The following is a 12,944-nucleotide window of genomic DNA, read 5'->3' as shown; positions in this document are numbered from 1 at the left end:
AACTTAAGAAAAGTAAACTTGAAAAAAAAAATTAAAAATAAATATTATGCGTGACGGTTGAGAATATTATCCGTCCGTTCTAGAATAATTTTCAATATTTTTTATTATTATTTATTATTAATTTTTATCTATTTTTTTATTATTATTCACAATTCTTTTCAACATTCATTCTGTAGAGAGAGAAGCTCTCAACCGGACGGTACCATTTTTGTTTTCACACCAACGAATCAGAAAGAGCCACGTAGCATCTCACCAAATTTAGAGTTGAACCTACATACAGGTGATTTGCTCTTATTCTCTCTCCCTCTCATTCTTTCTTTCCCTCTCCCTTCGAATCAACGAATGTTGCCCCAAACATTTGTCTCCCTCTCCCTTTGAATCGACGAATGGATGCCCCAAAAAAAGAGATCAGATCCCAAATGTGATCTAACTGAATGGATGAACGAACGTTCCTAACATAAAAGTGAAAACAGATCCCAAACATGATCTACCATCTCCCTCTGATCTGTGAATACCGACGATAAGAGAAACAAAAGAACCTTACATTAAATCTTGAAATGATAAGACTTCATGTTTGTCTAAATATGATTTTTCATGGATGATTGTGATCTGCAATAGAAATTATGACTTAGAGAGTTTCAGATTGCATCTTTGTTGTAATTAGTGGTATTGCAATTAGGTCTTCGCTCTTCGAATTTAGCGCACACACAATGGTTGCTCTAAAGCATTAGGTAGTTTTAGATCTGTAAAGGTGAAGAAGAAATTGGGGGAAGAAGAGAATAAGTTTTTTGGAGAAGAAGGTTTACAGGGTTCCAATCGAAGAAGTGATTTGCGATAAAAATTGACTATGGGGTTCCAGTCGAAGAAGTGCATCGTAAATATGAAGGTCTATGGGTTTTTCTCTGGTGGGTGTAAAAGGGAAACTTACACCCGACCAGCTTAAAGGTTTTTCTACTGGAAGGGAAAAAATGCCTTCGGGATTTCCCACCCATTTTCTATAGCGGATGCCTTTTTCAGATTAATTTTATCTAGGAAAAATTTAATTGTAAATACAATTACGTACTAATTTATACATCAATTTTATGTGATTAGTTAAAAAATAAATTTTATTAAAAATAATGCTAATTTAAATTTTGAATATAAAAAAATTAATATTGATACGCTGATTAGTATGTAATTTTACTTATACGTAGTAAAACTCTTTTATCTAATCCGACCGTAATAATGATTAATGAAAATATTTATTTATTTTTACCTTCAATCATTTGATGTTCTGTTCAAAAAATATTATAAAAAATTATTTTACTGATTTTACATTAATACATCATATTATAAAATCAAAATATTTAATATATCATATAAAATTATCTCACTCTGCAAGTTCATGACAAATATATTTTTTTAAAGAACATCATTCTTATTCCCAGTGTAATAAATAATTTATCTTTTTTGAGAAAAAATGTCATATATAATTAATCATGTTCATACGTGTTTATGGCAACCAATTCGTATGATATCTCGAGTACCATGGTAACTTTATTTCGGTAAATATTTATTTTTTAAATAAAATGTTAGGTATTTTCACATAAGTATATTTTCGCAAACACAACATTTGCTACCTTCATATTTAATGTATTTAACGTGTTTTGGTAACTAATAATGATAATGAGAGTTGTTTATGAGCGCGAGAGAGGCCCAAGTAGACAAACAGATGGCCCTATCCGAAATGAGATATTAAAGTAGGCTTGAAACCTAGAAATTGTCAATCCAGTACAATACTGGCAAAGCCTGGCCCAGCGAAAACAGCGTTAAATCGGTGAAAGAGAATGAACAAAATAAATGAATTGTTGCATGTAGATTTGCAAATGATTTTTCTAGTTTCTTCATTTTTCCTATCATTGGGCAATTAACCAAACCCTCCCCCCCCCCCCCCCCCCCGCCCCCCGGGCAGGGCAAAAGGGCGGCGGAGTCTTTCTTTTTTTTTAAATCAAAAGAAAATCTCGTTTATTTATCTATCAAATGTTGCACTAGTACAATTTAACTCCATACAAACTTGTAAAGAAATAAATTCTAAACACTCATCTATCCAATTTGATCATGCTCAACTAATAAAGCTTTTTTTGCTATCGGATTATTGATTAGAGGTTTTTCCTATTTTTAACTCTTGTTTAATTTTTCTTCATTCATTTTTCTATTTGGTTGTAGAGAGCTAGTTTTATAAATCTTATTTTTACGACAAATACCATACAACCATGCCGTACATGCTCTCTCGACTCTCACTGCACCCTTTTGCCATCAGTTTTTTATCTCTTTTGTCAGTTTTTACTCTGATTTTGTTGCATCTTAATTTCTATTTAGTTGTTGAGAAAATGTCGGAGAGATTTTTGTTTGGATGCTAAGAAAATGTGGGATCAATTTCTGTTTGAGTGAGGTTAGTCTATAATTTTGATGTAGTCCTTTCGAACCTCACAGTTGTAACGCTCTAATGGAAGGCCCAATTCACATAGCTTATACTCCAAAATGACTAGTCAATGATACAATTAGAACCATATTAAAACCTTATAAAGAGCAAAAACTTCTCTTTCCAAAATAATATAGGATCACATACACCACCTACTCTTATCCTTATCATATGTGGTATCACAATCTATCCACCTTTAATAGGTTTAATTAATCTGCCATTTTTATTAGAAGATTCTAAACTCTTTATTTCTATTAAAATATGTACTATTTAGGAAATGATTTTTGCATTGCATAAAAATATTAGAGCATCTCAAAATAAATTATTGTATCATGAAATATGTGACTAGAGCCTAAACTTTTATGTGAGATGTTATGATATATTTATACAAACTTTATGTGCATTATAATTACATGAAATGTTATATGGGTTATATGATAGTATGGTACTGTTACTAATTTTTATATTGTGATACCCTATATGATAAGGATAAAGGTAAGTAGTATATGGGATCTCACATTACTTAAAAAGAAGAAGTTCTTACATTTTATAAAGTTTCAATATAGTTCCAATTGTATCATTAACTAGTCATTTTGAAGTATATATTATGTGGTTTGAGTATTTGATTGAAGCGTTATAACGATATCCCTGCAATACTAGAGTATAGTATTAATTTTTAAAGAACAAAGTAATATTTCTCCTTCAAGTTTAAGAAGGTGTTTCTCCGCTTAGAATTCATTGGCATGAGAATTCTTCCAGGAACGTCAGAATCAACTAGGCTCTTTTTAGAGCAAAAGTTACTCTATGAATTGGTGAAGGTCTAAATGCCAAAATAAAACAATAAAAATTTTATATAGGTTATGTAATATGTGTGGCAATACATTTCATTCACTGTTTGTTTTTTATTTTAATTACTAATGAATTTACTATGTGATTAAGTGTTATGAAGACCTTGTGGCTCAATCTCATTCCCTAAAGCTCTAAATTAGCATTAAAGGCACGTGAGGAACATGTGCCATGAACCTAAAGGGAGATGCTGAGCTACTAGATGTAATACATGTGTTGCAGATATGTTATACCGTATATATACTCTCTTATCTGATGTAACCCTAAGCGTGAGACCTCATTTGTGTATCGGCAGAAATCAGAGAGGCAGAGAGGAGAGGAAAGGGCGATTCTCTAGGGTTTTTCTAGGGTTTGTTTTTCAGAGAAGAAATCCGTGCGATTTCTATGTAAGAGATGAGAGGGTTCTATAATACTATGAACTAAGGTTTCTCTGTGATTTATTGATTTATCAATAAATATCTCTGAGGCCATTCCTGCCTTGGATGTAGACCGATAGGGTCGAACCACGTATCTCGGTGTGTTTTTTCCTTGCTTTCTTATTTTTATTGTTCATATCTGTTTCTTATAATCTTCTGATATATCTATTCTTGTTTATCTTGTTGATTCGTGCTTTATATTTGATATGAAATGTGTTGTATATTACTAGTTGGATCTGTCTTGGTATACTGTTGGTTTTGTGAACATAGCTGATGTGACGCCCCCAAATTTCCGTTTGGGATCGGACGGACATTTAAAGCGTTGAGACATGCAACACAAGGTTACCTACTCCCGTTCATGACATATAAGATGCAATGTTCCTAACATGCATCTAACAATATGCAATATTCACAGCAGATAAATTTTTTCTTTAGCAATACTATGCACCAAATTGAAAATATCTCAAATGCTTAAAACATACTTCATACATAAAAACCCATTGAACAACTAAGATCAGAACACTAGTCCAAAATGGTTATGATCCAAAAAGTACTAGAGATGCAACTCAATCGTACAAGTAGTAATTTACGTTAATTACTATATTAACATTGATGTCACAACGTCGCTTAGTCAACTGTGTCTAGTTGATCAGCTCCTGATTCTCTTTCAGGTCCTGTAACAAGATCTACCATTCGGGGGAAATGGTAATTGGGACTACCAAAGTGAGATTTGATTACAAATCTCAGTAAGTTAACAAAAAACTTATACACAAGCTAATGATGCATGGATGACAGTAAAAGCATAAATGCATAATCAAATTCATAAGTAATTAAAGTATAACTTAGCGTACAACATAGCATAATTGACATAACTTAAATTGAAACATGAACTGAACTTGACTTGACATGAACTTGATTTGAAACTTGACTTAGCATGAACTTGCTCTGAAACTTGAATTAACATGAACATGATATGAAACTTAACTTATCATGAACTTGTTCTGAAACTTGACTTAACATGAACGTGATATGAAACTTGACTTATCATGAACTTGTTCTGAAACTTGACTTAACATGAAAAATACATACTCCACAGTTGTTGTGGCCCCATGTATTATACGTGTAAATACATACTCCACAGTTGTTGTGGTCCCATGTATTCTATACAAACTTGACTTAACATGAAAAATACATACTCCACAGTTGTTGTGGCCCCATATATTCTACGTGTAAATACATACTCCACAGTTGTTGTCGCCCTATGTATTCTACGTGTAAATACATACTTCACAGTTGTTGTGGCCCCATGTATTCTACACAAACTTGACTTAACATGAAAAATACATACTCCACAGTTGTTGTGGCCCCATGTATTCTACGTGTAAATACATACTTCACAGTTGTTGTGGCCCCATGTATTCTACGGAAACTTATTCTTTAACTGCTTAAATACACACTCCACAGTTGTTGTGGCCCCATGTATTCTATGTGTCACAATTGTTGTGTCTCATGTAGTGTATGCATCACAATTGTTGTGACCCCATACATAAGTAATCAAGATGAAATGTGACTGGAATACGAAAGGACTGAAACCTTGACGTAACATAACGTGATTTCAACATAACTTGAAATACATGACCAACTTGAGATAGAAATATTTCGTAACATGGCATAACATATAATAGACAACATATTTAACATGACATACTTGCAACAGTGAATATTACATGACTTGACATACATGTAATAGATGGCATACTTAGCATGATGTACTTGTAATGTACAGCAATACATGACAGAATATATTATATAACAGATAAAAACTGATGACAGAATAAATTCTGTATAACAAATAATTACGTGATGACTTGACATGTCATGACATATATTATAACACACATACATATACTGTAGTTCATTTACTTAGCACACATACACAATAGACTGCTAGTAAGTTAAAAACTAACTTACCTCGATTTCCGCGTTTCTTATAAAACCTTAAGCGCGATCACGAGGAACTGTAATTAGTGATTTTAAAAGTTAGCACTAAATCACTAATAAATTGAAATATGAAAAATACTAACTTAAAGAGTAAAATTTCTATTTTACGCTCTGCATGTAGGAAAATGACCGTTTTACCCATAACTTAAGGATTTTGCATACTAACTCCAAAAGTCACCAAAATTTACATGCCTCATGTAAATTTTATCCTCAATTCATATATCAATTTAGAAAAATTTAAAACTAATCACAACTATTGAAACTCCATAGGGCCGAAATTCTCATATGCTATTTCTATTGATTTTTGTTTCCAACTTGTTTTGATCAACCTTTTGATCTATGACTTATAAATATGTGATTTTTAAACCAAACCATCACATGGTTTAAAAAGATGTCCTAAAACATATATAAGCTTCTAATTTAAGATCACATGGTTAAAAATTAACCAAAACATAAATTTAGCCAAGAACATCCACACTTTAGCTTATTTGAATATCTCTTTACATAAAATTTCATATCTTTGAAACTAATATCAAATATATTCAAAATAATAATATAACATGTATATAAGATGCTTAGGATCCTCCAATAAAATTATCAAAGTCATTGGAATAGGTTTAGACCACCAAAGAGTTAAACTTTCTCAAAACAGAAACTGTTTTTCCTCTTCCAGTTTCTAAGTTTTTAAATCTAAGAAAATATATCATCAAAAGCTTTAGTCATGTAACAAAGCCTCAATGAAAACTCTTAAACACATGCTAAGAACACTCCATAAAATTTTCAGACCAAGATATATCCATTAGATTGGTCAAAAACTCCAAAACATAATATACTTTCTAGATTCACGCCCAGAATGACCTTTCCATGGTTAAAAATACTTTTGACTGACCAAATGACCATGGAATGATACAAAAAATATATCTACGGAAACTAAACTCAAAGAGAAACAACTTTTATGTAGGAGTTATCGTGTAAAAATACTTACAAATGGTTGAAAATCTCCACACAAAAAGACCCATAAATCTGTCCGAGAGCTCTTTTGCGTTTCTCTCTAACAATGGGATGAAGAAATTATTAAAGTGAAGTAAAAGTGTCTTGCACGACTCAAGACTTCTGTAGGGGGATTATTTGGACCTTAATGATCATTGAGTGGAGGTATACGTGTGACATGAAGTGAAGGATAGTGGGGGGACAAGGACAAAAACTATGGGGCATGGTGCTTGATGGGGTGGGTTCCTCCATACTATTGAGTGCAGCTTGTGGCAATGAATGATCTGCCAAGTGGGGGAGGAAACTTCTCCAAGAAGCCTTGCCAAGGTGGCCAAATTCATGGGCCTTAGTGGGCCTCAATTTGGTTGATCAGATAAAAAAGATTTTGCTTAGATGTTATGATCTCACACCTTGATTTCCTTCACAATTTCATCTAATGGTTTCTTTTTGTGCCAAGTATCTAATACTATTAATTATGTGTGGTTAAGATCTTGCCAAGTGTCCAAATAAAATTTCGCTAACCTAATTTGGACATTACACACTGTGATTTTGAAAACACTGCGCTTAGTATGTTTACCGAGATTACTATTCACTCCAAAAATAAACGTAATAAACTTAGTACTGAAAAATTTTAAATATTCAATTAAGTCTAGTGGTGTAGATTATAATGTATTCTGACACTTCTAACTATCTCAAATAATTAAAATCGTATTTCTGACACCAAAATGAGTGATAACACTAACTATGTTGACAAGTTAAAACTTATGCGATTAGTCGATTCGTGAAAACTTATGGGGTCTTCACGAGGTTTCTAAAGCTAATAGAAATTTCACAATTAAATTTATAGCGGGCTGTTACAGTTGATATATATTGTGACTGCTATAATCTTGAGCATTCTGTTTTGAGTCACAAACAAAAAGATATACTTGTTGTTTTTCTGTAAACAAATCTTATATATAGAATTGTTAAAACAGTGGATTTCATTATTAATAAATCTTGGCAATTTTTGTAACTATAAAACATAAGTTTTATAACAGGTTCTTCAATGTTTCTCCTTTTATTTGTTTGTGTGAAATATGCCTCAAAGTCATCGAAATGAGATCAATTCCTATTCATGAGCAATAAAAGAAAAGAGGAGAGGATAGAGGATAATGCGCGTGGGGAGAGGGGAAAGAAATTAAAAAAAGGTTGATTCAATACATTAGCATAAATAATAAATCATGTAAATTTATATTTGTCAATATCTTATTGGCCGGTGTAAAAGGAAGGGATCAGACACCCGACCGGTCGTGAACATTTCTCAAAAAACTTTACCTTTATCCCGCTATCAGTAGCATTTATCGGTACCCGTAGCCGGCTCTAAGGCTCTTTCAAATTTGATCATCAATACCATCATTTTGATTAAAACTAATAAAACTTGCCAAATCCATTAATTATCATACAATACTTCTACAGACAGTCGTCAATTACAAGCGAGGTGCAGTCGGCCAGGCCACGTCAGATAATTAAAAAAAAAAAGAAAAAAGAAAAAACATAAACGGAGGCAAAAGTTAAAAATAAAACAGAGCTGCATTCAAAACAAAAAACAAAACAGAGCTGGATTCCCGCTTCTGCTTTGTTTTGCAATGTCCCTCACAGAAGTTTCATGGCGTCGTGGTGCTCTGATCTGAAGTTTGGGTCTTTGTGGTCACAGAAGCTTCGTGGCGTTGTCTTCTTCTTGAGCTCGTGTTCAGTGTTGTGGTGTCGTCTTCTATTCAAGCTCGTCCTTGGCACCGAGATATTCAAGTCTTGAAGTGGATTTGTGCAGGTATTTTCGTGGGCCACAGATCTTCGTGTGGGTTGTCTTCAAGAGGTTGTTGGTTGGCTGTTTGGTTGGTTTCTTCTTCTTCGTGGGGGTAAACCTCTCTTATGGTAAAGCTTTTTTCTTCTTCTTCGTTGGTGAGCTGTTTGGTTGGAGCTCTTGTTTTGGAAAGTTGGTTCCTTTGAGTGATTTGCTTGGACTTGGTTAGGAAACATGATTCTGCCATTGTAGCCTCTTAGTTGACCAGATTTTATTTTATTTTCAATACTTTGGAACCCAAAAAAGAATAGAAAATATGCAGTTAATGTTGACTCACCCATCTTTATTTTCTAATCAGAGAAAAATGATGTGCTAATAGCAATCACATTTCGACTACTTTTACTGAAGTGGGAAATTTTTTTTGGCATGCCATATTCTTGTTCACACTCGGCAATCACAACTTGAAATATATTTACTTGTATTTTGCATGAAAATTTCAAGAAGCAGAGAAATTATCTTCTTTTTGCTACTCATGCCCTAAACTTTCAACAAATGTGGTTCTTTTTTCTTAGTTTTGTTTCATATTGTTTTAGTTCATTGTTGAGCTAATTTATTGTACTGTGTTGCAGAAGCATGGAAGTCTCTAAATAAGGATTCCTTTTTTTGTTAATTTATCTGCAAACTACTACAAGTTGCCAGCCTCGAAATTACATTATTCTTGCACTCCAAAAACAGGAAATGGAATGGTGGCAAATCTTTTCTAGAAGTCTTTTATGGAGTAGTACTACTGCTACAAGAGAACATGCATTTTCATTCAAGTTTATCATCTGCACTACCTCCATAGTTTTTCTCATAAGCTTGTTTGTGTGGTGAATGAAAACAATGTCAAAAAATCCAGTTTATATAATGAAGGCTTTGGTTGAGCATATAGGAAGGCAGTTGCTATCATTTTCACAACTCTATTTTAAAATTGAACTCTGTTTTACCTTTTTCATTTAATTAAAAAGATCATTATTTATTGAATCATTTATTGTGCGGGTACATATAAGTTCACTGTCATATGTTGATAGAATCCAACACATTTTACTTCGATGATGCAGGGAAGATGGCTGTAGTGTGAAAGGGTAAATTGCATGGTCTTTATTGGATAACTGTGAGTGTGCAGCTGGATTCACTTCCAGATTTGGTCTTTATAGTTTATTTAACAACTGGATCATAATTGGCACAATTATATGTTCAATTGTTTAATGTAATTTAGCTTCAATGGAAAGTAGCCATAGTTTGTATAAAATGTCGAGTCATGTGGTTTTGTATGTTCATCTTGGAAAATTGTAAAGCAATTGACGTGCATATATGAGAAATGTAAGAAGGTGGTTTTATTGACCCATTTCTGGAATGTTTTTATTCAACTAAAACCATATTTGTACAATATAGGAATTGGGACAACATGCTTCCAAGTGCACGACAATTTGCACGTCAACTAAACTACCGAGTTCTCAATTTAGCCATATAGCACAACCATGATAGTCCAATTTTATTTGATGGTGCAAAGAATCTCAATTGTACAAGTTGGGGAAGAACAACCAACATACCCATGCCATTTCCGTTCTTCATCACCATCCATGACAGGGTTATCAAGATAAATCTAAATAACACCATCTGGAAAAGGTAATCAACATTCCTAAGACAGATCAATAAAATTCTAATATAATTGCATTCTACAAAGCTTAACAAACATCAAATCCAACTATTACATTGCATTTACATTACATTCTAAATAACCTTCTAACACTTGAACTACAAACACCAACTACACCACTAACAAGTCACTAAGTAACAAAAAAAACCAATTACAAAAGCCCAATACACACGGAGTAACGTGCGACCAAGAATTTCAGCAAAAATGTAAGGGTGTTGGAGTGTCTCAGTGAAAATTGCATCCCCCTTGAAAAGGGCAGTGATTTGATGAACTTCTAGGCCTTGGGATTGTCAATGAATTCAATATCAGCTTGGCAATCACGCTGCCAAGAACATTAATAATCAGTTTCAGCTGGTTGAGGCACTTTGTTCCTGTGAAGATTGGTTTCTGACCAAGAATTTCAGCAGAAATGCATCCCACAGACCAAGACCAATAGTCCTCAGAGCATATTGAGTAAGATGCATAGAGGAGAATGCAAGAGGAAAACTAGGAAGCACTCAAGTATTGCTTGTTTGCATCATATTGGACACTAGCATTACTACTAGACGAAGCCACTCTAGGAGCAGAGGAGCACTTGTTAATTAGTCTCCCTGAAAAAAAAAAAAAAAAAAAAAAAAAAAAACAAGTGAATCACAAAAAAATCTGGTCGTTACAATGAAACTAGGAACAAGAACAGTAAAAATAGCACACCTTTATAAACAAGGCTGAATTGTGGAATTATGTTTGCGGTCTCACTTTCTCTTCGGTTTTTTTTCCCTTACTTTATACTAAAAATGATAACTTTTAACTTTTTCCCACCAAGAAAACATTCTCAGATTACAAATATGAAAAGCATTCGAGACACGAACCATTCTTGAAGCCAGTTTTTCGGCAACGAAGCTCAGGATTTTATGCAATCCACGAATCACTGGATCTGAAGCAAATTCACCCACCCTCCAAAAATGACTTTCTTTTTCATTAAAAAAAAAAACCGAAAAAAAATCTGGGAAAGAAAAAGATGGACCTTTTAGGAACTGGTGATGAGCTTGGATGCAAATAGATCAGATGGGTCTGAGAATTAGGAATGGTGGAATGGGGTGAGAGAGAGGCAAGGAAAAGATGAAAAAGAAGACGAGATGGGTTTGTAAGAAGGGTTTAGGGGAAGGAAATAGTAGAGAGTACCGTAGTGGTGTGAAGAGCCATTGAGGGAGAGGAGAGGAGAGGAGAGAAGCGCAGCTCAGTTATGGGTCTTCCTTTGCTGTTTTTCAGACTTGAGAGAAGAGAGCAGAGATGGAGGGAATTATCAGGGGGAAATGGATTTTGAGTGGCGTGGTCTGGAAACGAAAGGATGAAAGCAGCTGATATTGAAACGGTGCGTATTCAACTTTTGCCACATCATCAGCCGTTTGTGCGCCGTTTGCACCGTGCGACTGCATTTAGCATTTTTCATTATCATATTGCTGATAAATATTATTGAGCTGAGTGTTCTTCTCTTTTGAAATAATTAACTTTTTTTCATTTTTAAACTATTAAGAGCATCTTTAATGGATTATTTAAAGTTAAAGGACAATTTTAATAAATGTAAGATGAATTTAACTTTTAGCTATTTCATTCACATAAGTTTCTACATTTGAATAATTATTTTTTCATTATATAATAATAAAATAATATATTATAAATTTGATTTTGACTATTCACGTCAATTCTCCATATTGGATTATCCATATATTTATTATATAGTAATGAGTAATTAGTAATTAAAAAATTATTTAATTTTCTTAATTATTAATTTATTTAATTTTATCATATTTTACTATTCTACCTATCATATGTTAATTAGTAATTATATTCTAATTAAATTAGGAATTAGGAGTAATATAAAGTAAGAAAATAAATATTTGTTCCTTAAACCATAACAATTTAATTTTATATTTACCAATACTGTAGTTAAAAGTTAAATAGTTAGAGTTTAACTAATTCATTACAAGCCTCTTTTCATCTCTAAAAGTTAAAAGTTACTTTATTGTTATTTATGCATAATTCATTAACAATGCTCTTAGCCCTTAGGGAATGTTTGGAGAATTGGAAGAAATGATAAATCTATTAATAATAATAAAATAGCTTGAGTTAAAATGTTTTATTGAGTTTTTAAAAATGAAATAAAAAAAGTTAAATAAAAATGTCATGAAGTTAAAATACTATTATAATATTTTTTTTAATATAATTTTTATTTTGATAACTGTAAAATTATTTTATTTTTTTATGTTTAGTTTAAAAATTAATAAAATTGTAGTGATAAGATAATAATTAGATGAAAGAATTAAATATTTGAAATTAAAAATTAATATCTTCTTTTGAATAATGTTTTAAAAAAATTATAAAAAAAATTGAGATTGGTTAAGATTTATTTTTTAAACAACCATTAGGTTTGGATTAAGAGGTAATCTCATATAATCTCAACTCATCTTATTTTATCATTATAACTTTTTTAAATTTTCACACAAAATATAATAAACAATTCAATTTTTTTAAATCTCAAAACAATAATAACAATACTTTATTTTACTTTTATCTTTTCTAAAACTATCTCATCTCATCTCCTAATCTAAACTGGAGATGATTTCACCTCATTTCAACTCATTTTATCTTATTATTATAATTTTTTTAAATTTTTATACAAAATATAATAAACAATTTAACTTTTTTAAATTTTAAAATAATAATAATAATAATATTTTATTTTATTTTACCTAAAACTATCTTCTTTTACCT

Source organism: Carya illinoinensis, chromosome 5, assembly GCF_018687715.1.
Source record: "Carya illinoinensis cultivar Pawnee chromosome 5, C.illinoinensisPawnee_v1, whole genome shotgun sequence".
NCBI lineage: Eukaryota > Viridiplantae > Streptophyta > Magnoliopsida > Fagales > Juglandaceae > Carya > Carya illinoinensis.
This window is presented reverse-complemented; position numbering follows the sequence as displayed.